At 44.4% G+C, this 21,533-nt stretch overlaps 1 protein-coding gene across 1 annotated transcript in view; it reads left to right on the top strand.

The window, feature by feature from the left end:
- efnb1 (ephrin-B1) overlaps window positions 1-21,533 on the top strand; it is a 58,834-nt gene that overhangs the window by 2,287 nt on the left and 35,014 nt on the right. The gene's annotated exons all lie outside the window — the stretch shown is intronic.

Below are 21,533 nucleotides of genomic sequence, written 5' to 3'. Positions count from 1 at the left end.
GCTTTTATTTGACTATGGCTGCAGAGGTGTAGGAACAATGAGCTTCATCAGACAGAGATATCACACATGCACAAAAAAACTCACACCTTGTGTCAGTCGTGGCCAGACAAATGGTTGGGAAAAAAAAAAAAGAGGGAGACATTTATTGATTGATGATGTCACCTGGAGGGAATGTCTTAGAAGGTTACCACGGTGGTTTAGAGGGATTGGAAGATCATTCCTCCATCTGTTTCTCCACTTTCCTCCTTGTAAAACCCCCATGCCGACCGAATATTTCATAAAGTTCACAGTGGAACAATAATGCACTCTACAAAGTGTTCTCTCAACCTAATTATCCTGCTGCTCAGCGCTTAGAAAACAATAGACAATTATCTTGCTGTGTGCAGGCTTTGCAATAACAGAAGACAAACCTGTTTTTCTTCTGAAATGTATCAGTCAGCAGCGCTGTCTGATAGGCAATAAAAAAAGAGAGAATACTTGTACAGCAACACGCATCAGTCATCATTGTTTTGTTTTTTTTAAAATCCATCTCTCTGTCTTGGCCTGTATTGCTCCACAGTGATAACACAGAAAGCGAGAGGCCTATAGAAATGTACAGTATGCTATCTGGTGACTTATCTAGATTTACGATGTCTTACTTCCTGTTCCCACTTTGGGGAGCACTGCTGCCTCAGCTAATAAATTAATCTGGCCCTCTGCTTGCACACTCTACCACATACACACAAAATATAACAATACCAGCACCTCCCCACAGGCCATGAGTTATGAGACAAAGTATAGGAAACCAGCAGGTTTGGGCCACTATGGTGTGTGTGTGTGTGTGTGTTGTTTTTTCTTCTTTATGCGTGTGTGCAGACTTGTGTGTCCGTGTTTATATGCGGGTTCCTGCGAGTGTTCCTGCAGTTATGGATTTCTATGTGAGGATGCTATCACTCCAGCGCCTGGCGTTATCAATAACTGGGGTTTGCTTAATTGATTTCCTCTCAGCGTGCTTGAACAGGCAACATACATCATCACTGTAGTGCCGTCTGGAAAGAAGAAAGAAGAAGAAGAAGAGGAAGAAACATCCTTGAGTATTAGTTTTCCTGCAGGATGTATCAGACCTTTTTGATATTTAATGTGAGGTTGGATGAGTGAAATGGCGAGAGGGGGGGTAAGAGGGAGGTAGGAGGGTAGGTTTTTGGTGGAGGCGCAGCCGTGCAGAAGAAGACTGGATGTGTCAACGTCCCCGGCCGGTAAAAAAAGCGTCTTAACATTTGATCAGAGCAAATCGGATTAGTTCTCATTTAGCTGAGTGGGATTACGCCAGAAAATGTCACTTTGTTATGACTGATCACGTCCCATCGGTTTGGCTGCAGCCAGCAAAGCAATGTACAGGCATACTACATACGTACATACACACACACACACACACACATACTCGCTGTGTGCTCAGGAATGCTGCAGTGATGCCAATTTAATGATAATCTGACAAGGTTGCCATGAGTGGTTCCTGCACGTCCTCTAACCCTCCTTAGCTAATATTTACCTCATGACCTGTAGCAACCACAGCCTGTTTGCAGCAGCTCAGGAGACAAACAAGATGATGGGAGACTGAAAACACTTTCGCACACCTCTGAAAACATACAGTGGGAGAACAGCCACGGGCTGGCTAAGAGTCTGCTGCACTGATTTTGAACTCCTCACATTTTCAACAAAGCTTGGAAACAGTTTGTAGACATTTTTTGGCCCCTGTCTAGGTTTTGAAGCCCACTAAAAGAACAGAAAATAGTATAACAGAGGCGTATGTGTTGATAAAAGTCAGCTAAAGACTGTGTTGCTGTGGGTCTTCGCCATTGACTTTAGCTGCCAGGCTCACAGTTTAACAGTTGACTGGTTTGGTTTATAACATGCTTGCACGGTTTAAAGGTTCAGCGAGTTTGATGATTAAGCTGGATTTAATTGTGATATTTAGCAAACATCTTTATTTTTTCCAAAACAACAACAACAGGAAAAACAATTAGTATCATAATCTTTTCAGAGAAAACAAAATGATGGTGATGAGGTTACTTTTTATTTGGCTGCTATTAGTAAAATATGTGCACAGAAGGCATAATTAAAGTTCAAGTTTTGTTTTTATAATTAGCTTTTTCCGCTAATGTAATTGAGGGAAACTTTTTTTTTCTTCCCCTTTTGAGGTAATTAGGAAAAAAACAAACCTCTTCCACATCTTTGTTTTTAGAAACCGGTCTTATCAAAACAAATGTTTGAAAGTTTTTCACTCAAACACTTAGAAACCTTTTGACTCCTGCAAAGTGATGTTCTGAAAAGCTCCTCCACGCTGACATTTAAATATAAGGAGGATTTCGGCAGGAGGTTAAAAAAAACCCAAAACAAACAGCAACTGCAAAACTGTGAAACTGCCGCAACCTGTTGAACAAGAGCCGGATGAGACTTGAGGACTAGACCAGAAACAGGATTTGCTTCCTCGCAAAAGGAGTTCAGTGAATGCTCGCTGCAGCGCTGGGTCACTGCTGAGAGGGTCAGAGGCCTGTTTTTGTTTCTTCCCTGCCCCACGCCCTGCTGCTTGCCCCCTTTACCCCTGCGATATACACCTTCTCTCTCCTTGCCTTCCTGAGTCCCCCTTCACTCTCCCCCCCCCACACCCTTTAGACTCTGATCGTGTTTCTCTCTGATAGAGATCTCATTACACACAGAGAGGACTTAGAGCCTGAGCCCCACTCAGAGAGCAAGAGGGAGGGCCAACCAATAAGAAATACTTCTGGAAAGCAACTGGCCAACGGTGCTGTAAAGGCACCCAGTGTCTCGCTATGAGGACAGCTGCGTTCGCTTGTATGTGCGTGCACTTCTGTGTCGACATGTCTGTTGTTTCAGCGGTGTGTGTGTGTGTAGCGACAGATTCTTCATTTGGTTATCTATGTGAGGCACCTGGACTCGGAGAGGGGCTTGCAGCTCTTGAGGATATTTCATGGAAAATGCTGTTTTTTTCCATCATGGTTTCACTCCAGATGGACTCACTTTATCCGCTGGTGGTTTGGCTGCCACATCACTGAAAGCTGATCATACTGTTTTTGTGTGTTATTGATGCGTTCATTTCTTCATATTCAAGCAGTGGTGCACACGAAACCCAGCTTTGTCCGCCGAATTATAAGTCGCATTTGCAACCAATTTTGTAGCTTTTTTTTTTCATGTGCATAGAGTACTTCATGCGTTCCCAACTGGCCGCCATGACCCAGAGTTACATTTGGTTTTCTTTTAAGAGGTATTAGAAGGACTTATTCACAACTGGGACAACAGCTGAATGCAATGAAGTACAAGCTAGTGCCAGAATGATCAGTTGATAATCAATTGGGTGATCAACAGGAATAGAGGCAGGAATATCTTGTTTTGTGTGTGTGTGTGTGTGTGTGTGGGAGGGGGTTGTCTTATCCAATGAATATCCAGTACCTGACAGATCAAGATATTGCATCACATGCAACAATTGTGTTAAAACAACCTAAAACAACCAGAGATATTAAAAGGTCTGATACCATGTTAACATTATTATATATTATATATTGTCATATTGCCAACACCTACAATTAAATAATCACTTGTAATTTATTTTAGTTTTTTTTAATTTTTTTTTTCTAAATGTAAGTATTTGCTGCTTTTCTCTGATTCATATAATTTTATGAAGATGCCAACTTCTCTGAAAATTTTGGAGTATTTCATGACATTTTTATGATGATTATAGTCTCCATGACAAAATTCTTATTCATTACCCAAATAATAGCAGACAGCGTAATCAAAAATAAAAATAATCATTATTTGCAGCCCTAGAACAAATAATTGATATAAATATTGATCCTGAGAACCAGAGTTTGGAACCATTGAACTTTCACACAGAAGTTTTCAGGACAGTTCAGATAGTTGTAAGTTGTCTGTTGTTAGGCACAGAAAACTACGCCCAAATTGTTACAACTTTTTGCAACTCAACATATTGTTTAATGTAGAAAACTACTTCAATAGACATAATTGGGCCAAAACAAACAAAGTAAACTGGTTATTTGATCTTAATTTTGTCCAGTTTTTGCAAATCCACTTGTTTTCTAAAATGAAATGAGCATTCTGTTAATTTATGTGTTCATACTATAATTAAAAAACACTAAGACTCCTATGAAAGGGACAAGTATAAGCTTATGGAAGTGAATGAGTGCTTGAGAGTGCAAGTTAGTGTGCCATTGTTCTTTGTCCAGCCACAGTGGAGCATTAAGGAAGTGTTAGGAGCGTGCCAGTGTGCCCCTGTGAAAGTGTTGAGGGCCGAGTGGTGGAAGAGTGTGGAGTGGCTGAACAGTGGCAGCCTTACAGGCAGTTAGCGACCCGGCTTCATTAGTCGGAGGCCTGGCTGGCAGCAACCAGGAAGTTCCCATCAGCTCCAGCTCTGCCAAGCAGAGGCACAGGCGCGGTGCTGGAAAGCTTCCCTTAAGATTTCTACTCATCTCCTCACCGCCGCTTTAGCTGAATCAAGTGAAAATGTAGCGATGCAGAGTTACAGGAAGTAGGAAAAAAAGTTGAATGGGCAAAGTCTGCCTTTTGTTTGCCATCTTAGCTCTTTTACATAAGAGCAGTTGAAAATAAGGGGATTAAACAGGAGAGGAAAGGAAGCTAATGTAGAGCGTTGAAACGCAGCCCTGGGCTCAACCGCACATCCTTTCAGTCCAGTGTAGAGCTCCCAGATTACTTCCATGTGTCAGTGCGAGGGGGAAAGAGAGGGAGAAAAAGAAGAAAGGGGGACAGGGAGAGAGGAGTTGAGCAATTGAAAAGCAAGCGGACTTGGATTGGTGGAGATCAGCGGCGGTGTTGGACAGTGGAACGGATCTGTGTGACAGCCATCTCTAAAACCATTACCCCTGCGGCTCCGACTCGGGAACTCGTAACCTCCTCCTCCGGACTGACCTCATAGACTTAACTCTTTCTCAGAGAACCCCTCTGTGCTGTGGAGGCAGACCTCATCAGACGCCAGTCCCAAGCAGCGGGCAAGTAACCTTAACAGCCAGCTGCACTAGAAGTTCTTTAAAGACGTCATGAGTTGTCACCGGCATACAGGCAGCGAGGGATCTGTTTTCACCCAGTTTGTGGCACTCCAAAGACTTTTGTGGGGAGGTTTGAATTTAGTGTGCCAGGATTTTGGGGAAGGGGATGACAAATTCCAACAATGGAAAAAAAATATGAGTGGGATAGGACTAGGAGAGGATGTTTATTAACAAATAAAAATGTCATGGTTTTGCTGAGAATTTGAGTTTACAATGTAAACGAGGTGAAAATAACTCTTTCCTTTTTTCAGTGCTGAAAAACAAAACTTCAAAATATATTTGAAAAAAAAAAAAAAATCTCAACTCAAACTCTAATTTCTAGCTTTACTAGTAATTTTACTAGCTTGTTCCAAGGCTTTCAATTGCATTTCATGGTCTTCCTCAGCAACCTGAGTGTAAGAAAATTATCCCTGGAACATAAAGTATATTTTTGTAGAAGGTGAAACTTTATTATTAATCTTTTAAACAGTAGTTTAAAGTTAAAAAAAAGAACATTTTAACTCAAGGTCCACTTAGTTTTTTTTTTCTGTAGATGCAGTTGAAGACCAGAAAAATCTAGTAAGTGGACCTTGAATTATTATTATTTTTTTCCTTTGGTTGAACTATTTCCATTTCCAATGTCAGGAATTAACTTTAACCTTCTACAAAAATATACTTTTTTCTAATAATCATAAAACTATAATATAATATAATATAATATAATATAATATAATATAATATAATATAATATAATATAATATAAAAACAATAAAATATACTATAATATAATGTAATTTAAATCTTTATGGCTACTATTGAACTTTTCCACTTACCTGCACCCCCTTAAACAGAACCAAAGTAACGTTTATTTTTGTAACAGGTCATAGGAGTGACCACATGAAGTATGACCATACCCGACCAGCTCTGAACTTATCATTAATGATCATCATGGAGCTCTTTGTTCACTGTTATGAGTACACTAATGGAGTGACAGTGTAATTGAATGGAGTGGTAGGATAATAGAATGATAGAATGATAAAGTAATGGAATAGTGTGGTATCAGCCCCCTTTTCCCAAGGGATACCCCCCGTAAGTGTGTCAGCGTGGCAGATGGGCGGTCTGTAACAAGCCCCCCTCCCCCATGTTAATTATAAAGCATCATAATCCATCTATGGCATACAGAGGCAGGACATGGAGACTATTAGGGGGAGCATGGAAATGGCACAGTGTATAATCCTCAGGACTTTACCACTATTAGGCTCCCCAGGCATTGAGCAAAAAACACTCATTTCTCCAGTAATCTAGTTTGAGCAGTCCCTCTCTTGTTCTCTCTGTGTGTGTGTGTGTGTTTGTGTGTGTGTGTAAATGTATGTCCCAAATTTTTAGACGTTAACTGGAAGTTTGATTTTTTTCTTTGATTTTTCTCCTACTTTTTCCCCACCATGCCCACAGGCAAGACAGACAGCCCCAAAAAGCATTTGAATTTGTGTGTGTGTGTGTGTGTGTGTGTGTGTGTGTGTCTGTGCATGCCTCCATTTAACCCTTTCTGCCAAGTCTTGGCTCAGCCTTTTCTAAGCAAACTCCCAGCGTGATCCCGGTCCCCCTTGTGCTGGTGAGAGGAGTTGGAAGAAAAGGCCTGTGGGACTCCCGCTGCTCCCAGGCTCGGCCCCGGCCCCTCCGCCCACGAGGGCCGGTCCTGGGATTTGCTGCGCGCCGGGGCTCTGTGTGGCAGCTGTGACTGACGCTTCAATCGCCTCTCCCTGGGACACCCCAGCGCAACCCTGCATTCCCTTTCACACCTCGGAAACGGGGGGGAAAAAGACAATTACACACATATTCAGCAACCTCCTCCTCTAAGTTCTCTCCACAATCCCACGTCTCTAATGTACGGCCATTTACCAGATCTATAAAAAAACATTTCTAAAGTTTCTTGTGTTTTGCAAATAAATCTCCTTCTAAACAACTTGCAAATTAGTTTAGTTGTCTGGAATGCCTGTCTGCAATTTTATTATGTATTTGAAGTTGCTTTTGTTTATTTTATTTTTTTCTGAGTTGTCCTCTCCTAAGTAAACAGTCTAACTCAGCTATTTCCTTAGTATTTCCCTTGATATTTAGAAAATGTAAGTAATGGAAAAAGATTTGAGCCTTAAAGTGGAGTTAATGCTATCATGTATGGATTGTCAGTAAATTGAGTTTGTCTCTGGGCTATTGGAGCAGGGACTCGTAAGCCAGCGGGATTTAAGTCTCTTAATTGAATTATTTTGATTGCTGACTTGATTGATGGAGTCAGATGTGGAGCGTTTTCCATGAGTTTTTGTCTGACTAATTCTTCTTCCAATGGAGCCATACCAGACAGATACAATAGGAACCTGCAATCAATCACAACTGCAACCCCGAGCATTTTGTTTGGAGAGAAATGTGCCTGCCATCAGGTCCGAGTTCCACAAGCCATCCAGACAACGTAAAACCAACAATGACATCAGATAGTAGAGCACTCTAAAGTCTAATCTTCCCATAATGCCATGCTAAACCCCACAGAGACCCACGGCAGGGAGAAAGGCTTTTTTATGCCCCGCCGCTGCTCCTCCTCCCATGGCCTCTGGCTCTGTACGTATGTGTGTGTGTGTGTGTGTGTGTGTGTGTGTGTTCATGCATGTTGGGAGGAGAAAAAGAATTCAAGAGTGAATGGAGATGTCACTGTCAGACTCTGGCCTCCACATGAATCCGTACCAGAATGGCCATATTGGCAGCTTGTGTATGTGTGTTGAGTGAGAGAGCCTGTCGGGGGTCTGCCGTTTCCCCTCCATGCCGAGTTCTTACGGCCGTGATTGGAGCTCAGCAGGACACAGGTCTATATTTCATCCTATTCATATGAGGGAGACCGTTTCATCTCCCACACACATGTTTCCCATTAGATGTGTGTTTATTCTCCCCCATGATGTGCTTTGGCCATGGAAGCCTCTCATCTCTCCAATATTGGAAATAGGAGTGAAGGTCTGCTAAAGCAAACACAATATCCTAAACCTCTCTGCTAGCTCGCTTTATGAACTATGTGGAGAATAAGACCGAAGCTGTTGCGTTGACTCGATTTAATGAGTAACCGTGGTAGTTTCGCCTCTTAAGTCTCTGTAATATGATATTTCACACTGCGATTATAACTCGCTAATCTTAATACGCGGCGCTCTTCCCGTATTCTGCTGTCTCATCTTCCGTTTTCCCCCATGCATTGAAAACTACCACCGCGACTACTTTTAACTATTCTCCTCATCTGTCTCCCAAGTCCCCCCACTGTGAAACATGACAGCCTGAACCTTCACCACATCACTCCTCTCTTCTGCTCTCCTGTCTCAGAGATGAAAGCTTTTTCTTTGCAGACAAACCTCTGTGAGTCCTTTTCTGCGCGTCAGGCCCAGGCCTCTGTTGCTGCTTTTAGTAGCTCTGTTTGCTGCATTTTCTGATTTATTTATACACTTCTGATTGTAGCACCTCATGCATGTCAAAAATCTCAAAGTCAGAACCTTGCATGTGCATTATGCGCACTGAGTCAAATTCCTATTTGAAATATACATGAATGCATGAATATATTTATTGTTGAGGAGCCCTGGTGCATCCGGGAAAAGTCTCATTTCCTGTAGTGGCCCTGCTCTGGAATGGAGTGGCGTGATCCTTGAAGGCGCCCCACATGCGGCCACCAAATAGAGCCGCCTGGTGCACCTCTTACACAATGGAATGGTAGAGGGAAGGGAAATGATTTGCCTCATTTTGGAGGGGCTGGAGCAGTCGCTTCAAAGCAGTATGCCTGGCTGAGGCTTTAACCGGCCTTCTCTCTGCATTAGATGTGCGTCCTGTGATGAGCCTTTGAAGGGAGCGAGCAGTTCTGGCTGGGAGATTGCGATTGCATTGCACGGGTGTTGGGGTTCGGCCTCGCACTGAGACTTGCAAGTCGGCGGCTTCAGCAGGATTGTGGCGCTCTACTCAGCATTGCCTAAGTAGGTTGGACTAAAACGTGTTGACCCGAAAGCCGCAATGTGACGAGGGAACAGCTGTTGTGTCACGTTAGGATGTACACACACACATATATCATAGAGGAAGGTAGCGTTTGGATGTGTGTTTGCGTGTGTGAGTGTGAGTGTGTGTGAGTGTGTGTGTGCGCAACAGCTCAGGAGTCAGCTGTGGTTGTCTTGTGCAGATTAAGGTTTGAGTGTGCATTACAGATGGCGGTAATAATGATCAGATAGCCCTTGTAATGGAGACGGCCCAGTTTGTAATGGCTTCCTAAAACAACACATGGAGTGTCTTTACGAGGCCACAATCCGCCCGGTTATCACAGAGCAAACTGTGTGAATAAGAATAGCGTCATGTCAAACAAGCTATTTATTAGCACGCACGTCACAAACACACACACACACACACACACATTTCATTTTAATACCGACAGCTTGCATCTTGCCCGCGCTGTGCTTGTTAAAGGCAAGTGTTATCAGAGGAGACACAGACTCCCACTACACCAGTTAGGCCGTCCTCCCCTTTTACATTCACTGTTAATGAGCCTAATGATGTGTGTCTCCGCGATTGCATCAGTCAATATCCTGTTCAATATGGGTTTTAGAAACCCACTGACAACTTAAGCATGTCCGCCTGGATAAGATCTCCCATCTAAGGGAGGAATGAAAGAGCAACTCATTTGTCTTGGATTGGATGGGACATGTGTAGCTGTCTTTTACAATCATGAGCTGAGATTGTAAGCAGAGAATAGACTTGTCACTCAAATGCTCTGATAAGAAGCTTCTTTTAAGAAACAGAAGGCAGCTGTGTATTAAAAACATCGTGTCCTAGTTAGAACAGCGCCTGGCGCTTTCTTATATGGAGATCTATTGTTTGTTTGGTTCAGATAGTTTTCAGTTTTGTTTTTTTTCTTTTTCTTGTCTTTCCTGTTGGGTTCCTTTTTGATTTGAGTGCGGGTTTAGTTTCAGCTAAGTTTTTATTTTTCAGAAGGGGTTTTGTTGGAGATTTTATTTCAGTTTATGTCAGGAGGTGTTTAGTGTGTTAGAGAGCAGGGACGTTTAGTTTAATGCCTTGTTGGAGAGTTGCCGTGGGAGCTTCATACAGTCTGTGTAGTGATTACAGATGTGAACTTTGCATTTCTCATGTGCTTTTTGTACTTTGAATAGAAAACTATGATTTATTATGAACAGTCATATAAGTTAACCATTTTTTATATATAATTTACTATACTAATGTTGGTCTCTTCCCACAGTGAAAAAAGAACAGGCAGAGACCCCTGTGACACTGATAAAAGCTGTTTCTTTTATAAACCACACAGCATTTGATTGATCTGTCCCGTAGTCTTGATCCCTGGGCTTGGCTGATTAAACCTATCCATCAGCTTCTCTTATCAGCGCCCTAACAGATCGACTGCAGGACACTGAACTAAAACCCTTGTATTGTTGTTACAAAGAAAAAGTCAAAGGCTAAGGACAGGGAGGGAGAGGTTTACCGGAACTCTTCTCTTCAAGGCTTGAGAACAAAGCTAAAAAAAAATCCCCACTGTTTTTTTTTAAAGGAATAGTGCCTCTAAAAAGAGCTTCCGAGATAAGGATCTCTCATGCTATTGTCATGAGTGTACAGGACGCACACACATGCACACACACTTTGGCTGTAGCGCATATTGGAATAACCTCTAAATGAGGTCGAACAGTGGCATCGCAGATTGTGACAAGAGTGTTTCCCCTGTTGAGGGAAATCAGAAAGTAATGTTTCCTGTCCGCAGAGTGTCAGCTCCCCACTAGTGATGTGACCCTGCCCTCGGTCACAACTCTCACAGACATCAGCTAGATAATGACATCTCTTTCACTGACAGGCTGTCATTCACATGCCTGTGCAAGCGTTGATACACACACACACACACGTGCCCGCGCACACACACACGAGCTTGTACGCATGCAGGCATGTACTCGTGCCTGCTTGAAAACGAGGGCAGACTCGCACGGTTGCCGTTATGAATCATCTGAATGATTTGCAAGTCAAATATCCAGTTTCATAAGATGTGCCTGTTATTTTCTGAAATAAATTTGAGTTTCTCATCTTCTGGGTGACTGTTAAAGCAAATACATCAAGGCTACTAAAACGTGGATGATTGCATGTCACTTTGCTCTCATTTATCTGCAAGCATCTATTAACATCATCTTGTCAAGTCAATGAAAACGGCACTGGAAAAGCCAACAGATGGGCTTTTAGAATTCACAGATGTATGATTTTGGGACAGTTTGTTAAAGATAAATCCACTTTTATCTTTTAGCTTATCCTCAACTCCTCAAATTGCATTGATTTACGATTCTTAACATCCAAACAAACTGTTTCACATAGTTCAAGGTAAAAACAGACACTCATGGTGGATACCGATCATATCTCCAGCCTGCATGCTGGTTTATCGTCACTTTGCAGCGTGTAAAATCAGATAGGTTTGCAACTTGCTTCCTTATCAAGAAACAATAAATCTGAGTTTACATAGTGAGAATTTCATGTTGGAAGGACATGGTTTATTGAAATCCTGTTGCAGCATGCCCTGCAGAAGCAGGTGTGGACCTGCTAGCTCGCTTACTTGCCGCTAGTGATTTTGGGGGAGGGGGGGTGTGAACACTCCCCAAAAGCTAGACAGGAGAAGTTGCCTGCGTGGCACATTCATTAACCTGGTATTCAGCTAATCTGCTGGCTAATTCATTTAGTCCTCAGAGCGCTCCTGTGTATTAATATACTTTCCGTGCTGCCGCTCATGGGATGCAGAAGGAGCGTAGCCATGGCAATGATTGTGTCATTATTTTGCAGTCAGATGAGTGATATCCCAGAGGGCTGTAGCTGGGTTGTCCAGGCCAGTTGAGAGGGACTGATTAGAATTGCAAATGGCCGCCAAGTGTTGTGTTTATTGTGTGTCTCAATATTGGAGACAATCAGGCGAATCAAAGCCCTCAGCTGGAGAGATGGGACTGAGGCACGGTGGGCCTCTCTGGTTGGCACCATGTCCTCAGTGCTTGCACAGTGCCCCCCCCCCCCCCCCCCCCCTTCCTCCCTCCCTCCCTCTCTCTCTCTCTCCCCCCCATCTTCTCTCTGTTGCCCTCTCTCTCCGTCGGCTCTGTCGTGTGTATAGGTCCTGAAGTACGTGGACACAGCTGGAGAAAGACAAGGAGAGACAGAGAGAGCCACTAAATCTAGCGTACTCAATCATCTGTAGTGTGGCGGTCCTCTCACACAGCTGAGAAATATTAAACACGCTTTATGATAATGAAAGCGCTGGCGACAGACATAAATATCAGAGGCAAAGTGCTGAAGGATTAAAATGTCTTGTACGTTTGCTCATAACACAAATTTGTCATTGATTTCATGGCTTCCTGAATCGTTAGAGACAGAATTATCAGCTTTTCATCAGTGGAATTTCTTTCTTTTTTTTTCTTCCTCGGCTCGTCTGTGATGAAGAATATCGAGTCACTGCACATATTAAGGGCTCAGGAATATTCACATATCTGCATGCAGCTCTGTTGTCAAGCCCTGCGAGTGGAACCTATTGGCAGCTCGCCCTTGTTATGGCTGGGTGACAGACTGTGGTGCAAAGTGCCCTAAACACACATTTTCCCCGCAAATCAGTTGTGAATTGTTCTTCCTCAACGATTGGCTATTACCCCGTTATTGACTCACTGTTTGTAAAAGATTCGGCGAGATCCATCTGAAAGCCATCCAGTGCTGTTGTGCGAGACAGGAAGCTAGTGTTTTAGCTCACTCTGTGTAATTCACTCTGTCAGTTGCACACAGAGAGGCCCATCTTCTCTTGTTTCGCTACTGTTGGCTTTTAAAGAATGCGTGTGTGTGCATGTAACGTGCATGCACATGCAAGAATGTGTGTGTGTGTGTGTGTGTGTGTGCTCATGCATGCATATGTCCTGTTTGAACACAGGATAATTCCTCAGGTCATACATGCTCCCCATATAGCACCGCATGACCATTCACAGGCATGTGTGAGGCCCAGGTATGGGCATGCACAGCGAACAGGTATTGCTACAGGGAAATGACTGTTAAAGCTACGTTTTATTGCACCACACACGTTCTTTCCAGCTCTGGCCGCTTTAGGCTAAATGAAAAACTAAGAGGAATGTGTTCACACTCTATGGAAATCCCTCAGATTTACTCCGAGCTTTTACCGTGACTTGCGAGCGATGGGAAGGCCAGCAGCAGCCATCATAAGACTCACATGTCTGACGTGATATGATCAAGAGTCACCAGCCTTGAAAAGCAACATTCAGCGCATGTGAGAAGCTGCTGCTCATGGCCTGTTTAGGCAGCGCTGCGTGCCATTGAGCTTGACAAGCAGTGGATGAGGGATCCTTAGAATTTTGTGTGCGTGCGTGTGTGTGTGTGCGCGCGCAAGGAGAAAAAAGAGAATGGTTGAGAGGGAGAGTGTGTGTCAGATCGCCGACGTGGCTGTTTGTGAGTGTGTGAAACCAAGGAGAGAGTTCATGAGGTGACATCTCATCAGCTGTTTGACTTTCCCAGTTTCCCAGGGAAGCAGTTTCAAGAACAATGCAGAAGAAAAACCACCAACCACCAACAATTGAAATGCCAAAAAAAAAAAAAAAAAATCCAAAAAAAAACCCAGCGCTGTTTGTTGGTGACTGAATTATTGCCATTGCTTGAGATTGGAGACAGGGGAAATGTGTGAGTGACTGCACTGTGCTTGTAGCAGACACATATCACCTACCGGACTCCTCTACCCATCCATCTCCCAGCGCTCTTCACAATAGCAGGAATACATTAAAAAAGAGTGAGTCAGGAGGGAAGGGGACGCAAGATAAATATTGTGTTAGTATTTTCCCTCCCTCTCCCTTGCAATTGTCTCTCACACTGACAGATGAACAATGAAAGTATTTTGAACTTTGCTGCGTGCTATCTTTTACTTCTGGGTTCAGAACCGTGCTGTCAAAGCCAGACGTGTTCTGGCAGAGATTGATTGATTTGCTTTCTGTGTGCCATGTCTTCGCTTTGTTCTTCTAGGAAGGCTTTGGCTTCTCTCCAGTGTTCCAGACTTTCTGTAGCTGTGTCATATTAACACCTGTGAACAACATACAGACTCATAAAATATCGATTCAGCTCCCCTTTGATTGTAAAGTATTGCTATAAATCTCAAACTGAAAGCAGCTCATTCTAGATTCTGAAAGAGACGAGCCCAACTCTTTCTGTAGCAGAACCATGTGTTTAGATGATTTATAATAATATAATGTATAATATACCTTGAAGGATAAATATCATATCACTTCATTATTAAAGGCATGGTTCGACATTTGGGAAATATGCTTATTCGTTTCATGACGAATACTGCTCTCATGTCTCTTAGCTAAATATGAAACCACAGCCAGCAGCCAATTAGTTTAGCTTACAGACAGCTTGCCTGGGTCTGTAAAGGTAATAAATTCAGCCTACCAGCAACTTGAAACCTCCCAAATCTACACTCTACATCTTGTTTGTTTAATCTATACAAAAACCAAACTGTAAAAATGACACATTGCAGAGCCAGGCTAGCAGTTGCCACCTGTTTCCTGTCTTTATGCTAAGCTGAGCTAACTGGCTGCTCCCTCCAGCTTCATATTTACCGTACATAAGGTACATGTGTGGTATCAATCTTCTCATTTAGCTCTTGGGAAGAAAGCAAAGAAGCATATTTCCCAAAAATGATGAACTATTCCTTTAAGAAAAACCTCAACAGTAGTGGGTGTCAGGTTTGTTTTAGAGATTGTCTTGTGGTTGATCACTGGCTGATTTGATTCCCAGATGTGTCTGTGCCAAAATGCTGGTGAGCAGGGCAACCAAACCTCCCTCCCTCCCTCCCCAGTGTGTGAGAGCCGACGCATTCCAAGCACGAGTTTGAAAAATTAGCGAACTGTAACTGCAAACCGTAGCCTGACTCTCATCCTCAATGAGCTTTTCACTTTGCTTCGTTATTTAGTCTAAAACTGTGATCCCTTGAGTAATTTTTAACCATGCTGAGATAGGAGGGCAATTGTTAAAAATTGAATTTAACCATGACTGGCTCTATCTAAGCCAAACAGAATTTAAATAACTAGTGTATAATATGGAGCTGTGTGTGTGTGTGGTGTGTGTGTATGTGTGTGAGCTGTGTGTTTATTAGTACATGTGATGTGCTGATTGAGTGGCAACATTAAAGGGCTGGTTTCTGAGAAATGCTTTCTCGGGTCTTATCGATGGGGTTGGAGATACAGAGCAGAAAATGGCCGCTGGTTAACAACTCAGGCAAGCTGCGTGGGTTTGATAATGGTTATGATTCTTTTTCTCTCTAGTTTCTTCTCCGCTCCCCTAAGTGGGAGTGAAATACAATCGGTTGAGTGTGAGGGATGCTATTGTTCGTCTGGGAGGTTCTCCCGCTTTCTCCCCTCCTGCTCTGCTCGGCAATGATTATAACCTCGCATCCTGGTCCAGCTCTTGACTCCCGGCTCTGCAGCTCTTAGTCTGGGGGGATTCCTCTCTCTAAGACTGTCCGGCCCCCCCACCCACACCCCTGACCACACACACACACACACTCAGACACAGACACATACACACACACACAAGCTCTGGCAGGTTTGGGGTGTCTGGCACACTAACACACACCCTCAACCACTCAGGCATGTATGGACACACGTATATCTGCACACACAGTCATGCAAACACGCTCACACATACAGTGGGTTCTGGCCAGGCGGGTTTGGCAGCGACTGTAGACTGGGCCTGTGGAGAGATCTTTACGGAGCATGCAGAGCCCATCTGTGGCTGCTCCTCAGTGATGGGAGGCAGCTGGCTGTGTGTGTGTGTGTGTTTGTGTATGTGTTTGTGAATGTGTATGAGTTGTGTTGTGGCCAGGGAAGGAACTAGGGGAGGAGGAAAGAGGCTTGTGTGTGTTCGGGTCACAGAGCAACCCCAGAATGAGGGCTAAACTGACCCAGGCTCTCTTGCTTATCTGAGTCCAATCTTCTTCTCTCACTCGTCTTCTCTTCTCTTCTCTTCTCTTCTCTTCTCTTCTCTTCTCTTCTCTTCTCTGCTTTTCCCTTCTCTGCTCTTCTCTTCTCTCTTCCTCTCTCGTCTCCTCTCCTCTCACACCCCCCCATCCCTCCAGCTGGAAGAGCTCAATCCCTGGGCTCCGGGATGAATAAGTGGAGAAGCAGAGAGCAACAGTCTGGGCCTTCTCTCGCTGTCAGTGATACCGTGGATGACGTTCAATCACAACCGCATACACCCATGCTCGCTTAACTCCCCTGCTCTTAGAGAGGGATGGGCTCGGCATTGACGGAAACCACAGAGGCCATAAGAAGAAACAGATTATGCTCTTTCTCCTCCCTAATGACTTCTGACACTCCTTTCGCTCAACAGTCCTCTTCAGCCTGTTCGTCCACAACAACGTCCACTTCTGTCCTCCTTGTGGCAAGGCCATCTGGGCGTCATCTTGTTAGCTCATTACAGCCGCTGATAGTGTGATGCTAGCCCCTCATGTGACAGTGATCGAGGGCAAGCATACAGAGCTTGTTTGGTGAACATGAGAGGTGTGTGTCTGCCGGGCTCGTGTGTGTTTGTGTGTCATAGCTCGCCTGTGTGCAACTGTTATGAGTCACGCTGAATCTGATTTGCTCTGCATGCCAGCCTGTTGACTGAGCTAACTGAAGCTAGTGTGTGTTTGTCTGTGAGAGAGAGAGGGTGTCTGTGTTCACACGTACAAAAGCAGTTCTCTGCGGGGTGGAATTCAGGATATTCTGTCTGTCTTTTTTTGCTTCTGACATCTTCATTTATGTCCCTCTAATGGGGACAGCCTGGAGGGAAAATACCGAGCTTTCTGCTTTTCAGCATCTCGCTATTGCCAAGTCTGGCCTACTGGAGTTTAAATGCAGCTTGGATTGAGTTTATAGTTTATCCAATCCCACTACCCGTTGGCGGGTTTCTCCTGCTTTTCTATAATAAGGGTCAAATCCTTCCTGCTTTGCTAAACAATTCTGGAGCCAGATGGGTCTTGTTTTCCTTAATTTCAGGATCCTTGTGTTTGTTCGTGTGTCTCTCTATGTGTGTGTGGCCTGCTCGTGCACTAGCATTGAGGCGACTTGTTTACCATGTTTGACATGTGAGGAAATCGGTGTGTGTACACTCCAGGGCGTGTGTTTATGTGTGTGTGTTTATAGTCAGGCCTCCCTAAGAACATCTGCCCCTACGACAGCCTGACAGAAGCCAGCTATGTATACAAGCTCTCGGGTTGAGCCGCCGGCTACGATCGAGCGCAGACCTATGACCAACTTACCTTCCCACGACGTCGCTTCAAACACTAGAGGGAGACGGTTCAGATCGGTTGAAGATCTGTAAATCATATGGCCAAACAGTTCCCATGACTCGGCAGCATTGTAGATGTGGCGAATTTCTCTGGAGCCGTACAAACACACTGACAGTTTGATGATACGTGCCTTTCTACAAAGTATGAAATGATCACACTGTGTCAACAGCGCTCAGTGGATCTTAACCACACATCAAGAGCGGAGCCGTTTGAGAAGCTGCTGTTTGAATGTTTCCATTGTGAGGGCGAGCAGGCATGTGGCTCTATCTTGATGGATCTGAAAATGGTTTAAGGCTGAAACAGTCCCTGCTAGCACACAATTATTTAATATCGATTGACTTGAATGAGAACAGGATGCGTCTGTACTCTATGATTACACAAAATGTAGAGTGCCTAAGGCAAGTGAATCAGCCTTAAATCCCCGCCGTTATATTGCACAACACACAAGATCTCAACTACAATACTCTTTGCATAACACGGCTTTGTGCTCTTTATGGACTTAAGTGTAACCCTGTCATGTGGATGAATTACTGTAATGTTTCATGAGCTACCATAAAATCTATCTGAACTGTAAGCCTATGGAATATTGATTAAAACGGCAGTAAATATGGCTTCCGGATGGAAAGTGTCATCTGTAATAATAGGGGAGAAGCAGCCACACTGATTTTGTGGATAATGTAAAAGAGAAAGGATAATTGGTGAGGTGACACTTTTCCTGGCGTGATAATTATCATGCTGATAGTGAGGGGAATAGAGTACCTGTTGTGGTGGTGATTGCATGTGGAGAGTGTGTATGTGTGTTTGTTTTCTACATGCCGCACTCATGTGCTTGTGTTCGTTTTAAAGGCCAGAGAGAAAGAGAGAAATATTGAATGTTAGGCTGCACAAACGAGACAGAGAGAAGAGGTTTCTACCTGCATCCGAGCCGTTGGCATGTTCCCCTGGTAGAGATGGATTGCTCTGTATATGTAATAGAGGAAAATTGATTTTAATTGATATGTATGGTATGTTCATGCCACTGCTCAGGAGGAACAAATCAATTTGACACCATTCTGTTGATATGAGCCGTCTCTGCCTCTTTCTCTCTCAGTTCCTGTGTTTCAGGTCCATTCATTCAGCGGCCGAGGCTGTCTGCCAGTGCTATGCTCGGGGCAGAGGCCTGAGTTGACTGGACGGGGGTGGAGAACATGGGGGAAGGGCTGGTTTGAGGCTCTGTAAGGGGCTTTGAGTGGGCCTTAGTGTAGGCGGCGTTTTATATGAAAGTCGGTGAGGGCAGGGCGCATGAATAGGGGTGGCTGGGAAGTTGGGCTGGGAAGGTCCAGGATGCACCCCACAGTGCTTTTGTGTGCTCTCACATCCCTGTGTGTGTGTGTGTGTGTGAGGAGGTAGAGGGGGGCCTGAAGCATATGTGAGATCATGTGCTCATATTCACCAGTGGAATGTAAAAAGAGAGGAGGTGGGGTGTGGGGGGTGTGGGGGGGGGGGTGTTCTCCTCGCCTCTCTTTCCCCCTGCTTCGTTGTTTTCTGTTCTCTCTCTGCTGTGCTGTAGTGTAGGTCTGTTTGTATAAGCTCTTTACAGGATTGACCAAGCTCCAGAGCCATCCAGATGAAACAAAACCAACCTCATTTGGCTGTTTTGAAAATGATTCTCTTTATTTTGTTTGGTTCAGGCAGATCCACCTCGTTTGACATGAGGGGAATAAAGCCTCTCTCACGTCCAGGGTCATTTCCCAGAAACATCGTTTGTATCTGCACGGCTCTTCCTCTGTGCACTGAAACCTCTTTTATCAACAGGTCTTATAAAGTCTCTAGACAACATGAATGAAAGATGCAATTCAACCTCCCTTTTTCCCCCTTTTTCCCTTTCGACCTCCTCAAAAGTACAATAATCTTCAGTCGCTCGTCTCCTCCTCTCCATTGCATGGCTGTGTGTAGCACCGGAGTGGGGCTGATTAAGCCAACAGAGAGACAAACGGGAGACAAAGTCCCAGCCCACCAGTTTAGTTTCACATCCTGGACTGGAGCTGGGCCGCAGCCTGCCAAGTGGAGGGCTTTTAAACTGGGCTAAACACTAATTGCTGCCCTATTTCTTTTATGTTGCTTCTTTCCCATCTGCGATGGCGCTTCCAGACCTCCACAGCAGCCAGAGCCTCATTATAGCAGACAGTTAACAAAGGCTGGGAAACAGAAGCGGAGAATTCACTTAGGATAGCTATCTAACCGCCAACTAGGAGGCCTGCTCGGAAAATTGAATCAATGACAGGGGTCGGCTTGTGATTAAATCCTTCAGGGATATTAAGATATTAAGATTTTGGAAATCTTAATTATTCATCTAAATTGTAGCGGCTAGCTTTGATAATGGAATAAATGGGTTGTAAAACTGAGAAGTGGGGTGTGAGACTCATTGTTTTATTTCAGAGCCAGGCTTTCAAGCATTTTTAACATGTTTGCCTGCTCTTTATTTTTTTCCTCTGGTTTCATACTTGTTTTTCTGTAGGTGTTTGTCTGTGTGTGTGTGTGTGTGTGTGTGTGTGTGTGTGTGTGTGTGTGTGTAGAGGGGGGGACATGGAGAGAAAACAGAATGATGGAAATGTTGAAGAGGTGAATGAGAGCGAAGGATAAAGCGAGAGGGAATGAGATTGGGGAGCAGAAATAGAGGGGGCTGAGATGGGGGCGGTGGGGGGGTGCTAGGGAGGAATAGAGAGAAGGTGGGGAAGAGAGGAGAGGGGGTGGTCAGCAACAAAGCCTAATGTTGCCATGGAAACTTGTTTATGCCTCACTGATGCATCTTGTAGATCCAATTAGAGACTGATTGTGTCCGTGTCTTCATAGACACACGCACTTGTACCCGGGCATGGTGCGCACACGCACATGCACACACACACACACACACACACACACACACACACACACACACACACACACACATATGAGCACATGCAGAGTGTTGCTGCTGAAAACCAGCAAATTGTTGGGAGAGGTAGGACAAAGGATACCCCGCGTTCTCTCTCTTATCGGCCCTTGAATTAGTACAACCCCTCCTCTCACCACCAGCCCCTTCTCACCCCCATGAGCATCAGACAATAGCGTGGAAATAACGTCTCACCCGCTTCCAAGCCTTGTACGAGGGCTTCTATCCGAACACACTTTCATGACATCATATTCAGTGAAAAATGGGGGGTTGGATGGGCAGGATTTTTAACGTTTTGCCAATTTCATTTTGCATTTATCTCTTTTGTGAATGAAGTCATTTATTTGGTAATGCCGCTGTCCAAGAAGAATGGCCATGAATGTTGAAAAGGCCTTAATCCAATCATGTTCATTTTCATGGGGGGTATTTCTTTAGAAAATGGGACTTTTTAAATAATCGTTTCTTACAATGGCTGGCCTTTTGCCAGTGTTTAACATCAGAAGAGGAGAGATGGCGATCGTAAACCCCCTCACACTCACACACTCCTCTATCAGTCTCTTTCAGGAGGCATCACAGTCCTCCCTTCCCCGGGCCTGTCTGAAGAGTCAGTTATTTAGTGGTGAAATGATGTGTGTGATGATGAAATGAGGGGCTGTAGATAAGGTGAGATTGCACTCTCAGAGAAAAAGAAGGGAGAGACAGAGAGGGCCCCGGCCCCTGATGTCTTGTTAAAACGTGAGGGATCAGAAAGAACAACAAATGCATTGCGCGCAGCTAAATCCTGCTTAAATCCGCTGGCATGGGCAGATCTAGCAGATAGCCCCGCTGCTGTGCTCGCTGTCTGCGACCACAACACACACACACACACATACACACACATACATAAACACACCCGTGGTCAGTCCGGCTGTCTGGGTTAATGCTTGGCTAACTGGGACAGCAGAGCTGAACCATGTTGACATTTTAAGCCTCAAACAAGTCCAGAACAATGATTCAGCCCATCTGCCCCCCCATCAGACCGCAACCTCAGCCCATTTTGCTGACCGTCTAGCACACATACACACACATGCAGACCTGCATAAACATACACACCACTGCCCAAACACACTGCAAGTTCTCAGTGCACCCCCCGCCCCCTCTCTTCACACACACTTACACACACATACTGAGTCTCCTCCTGTTCTCCACCTTTTGTGAATAAAAGAGAACAAGAGCTGAT

This window comes from Thunnus thynnus, chromosome 9, assembly GCF_963924715.1.
Source record: "Thunnus thynnus chromosome 9, fThuThy2.1, whole genome shotgun sequence".
NCBI lineage: Eukaryota > Metazoa > Chordata > Actinopteri > Scombriformes > Scombridae > Thunnus > Thunnus thynnus.
Note: the sequence above shows the minus strand (reverse complement) of the source record. Positions and strands in the feature narration are given on the sequence as shown.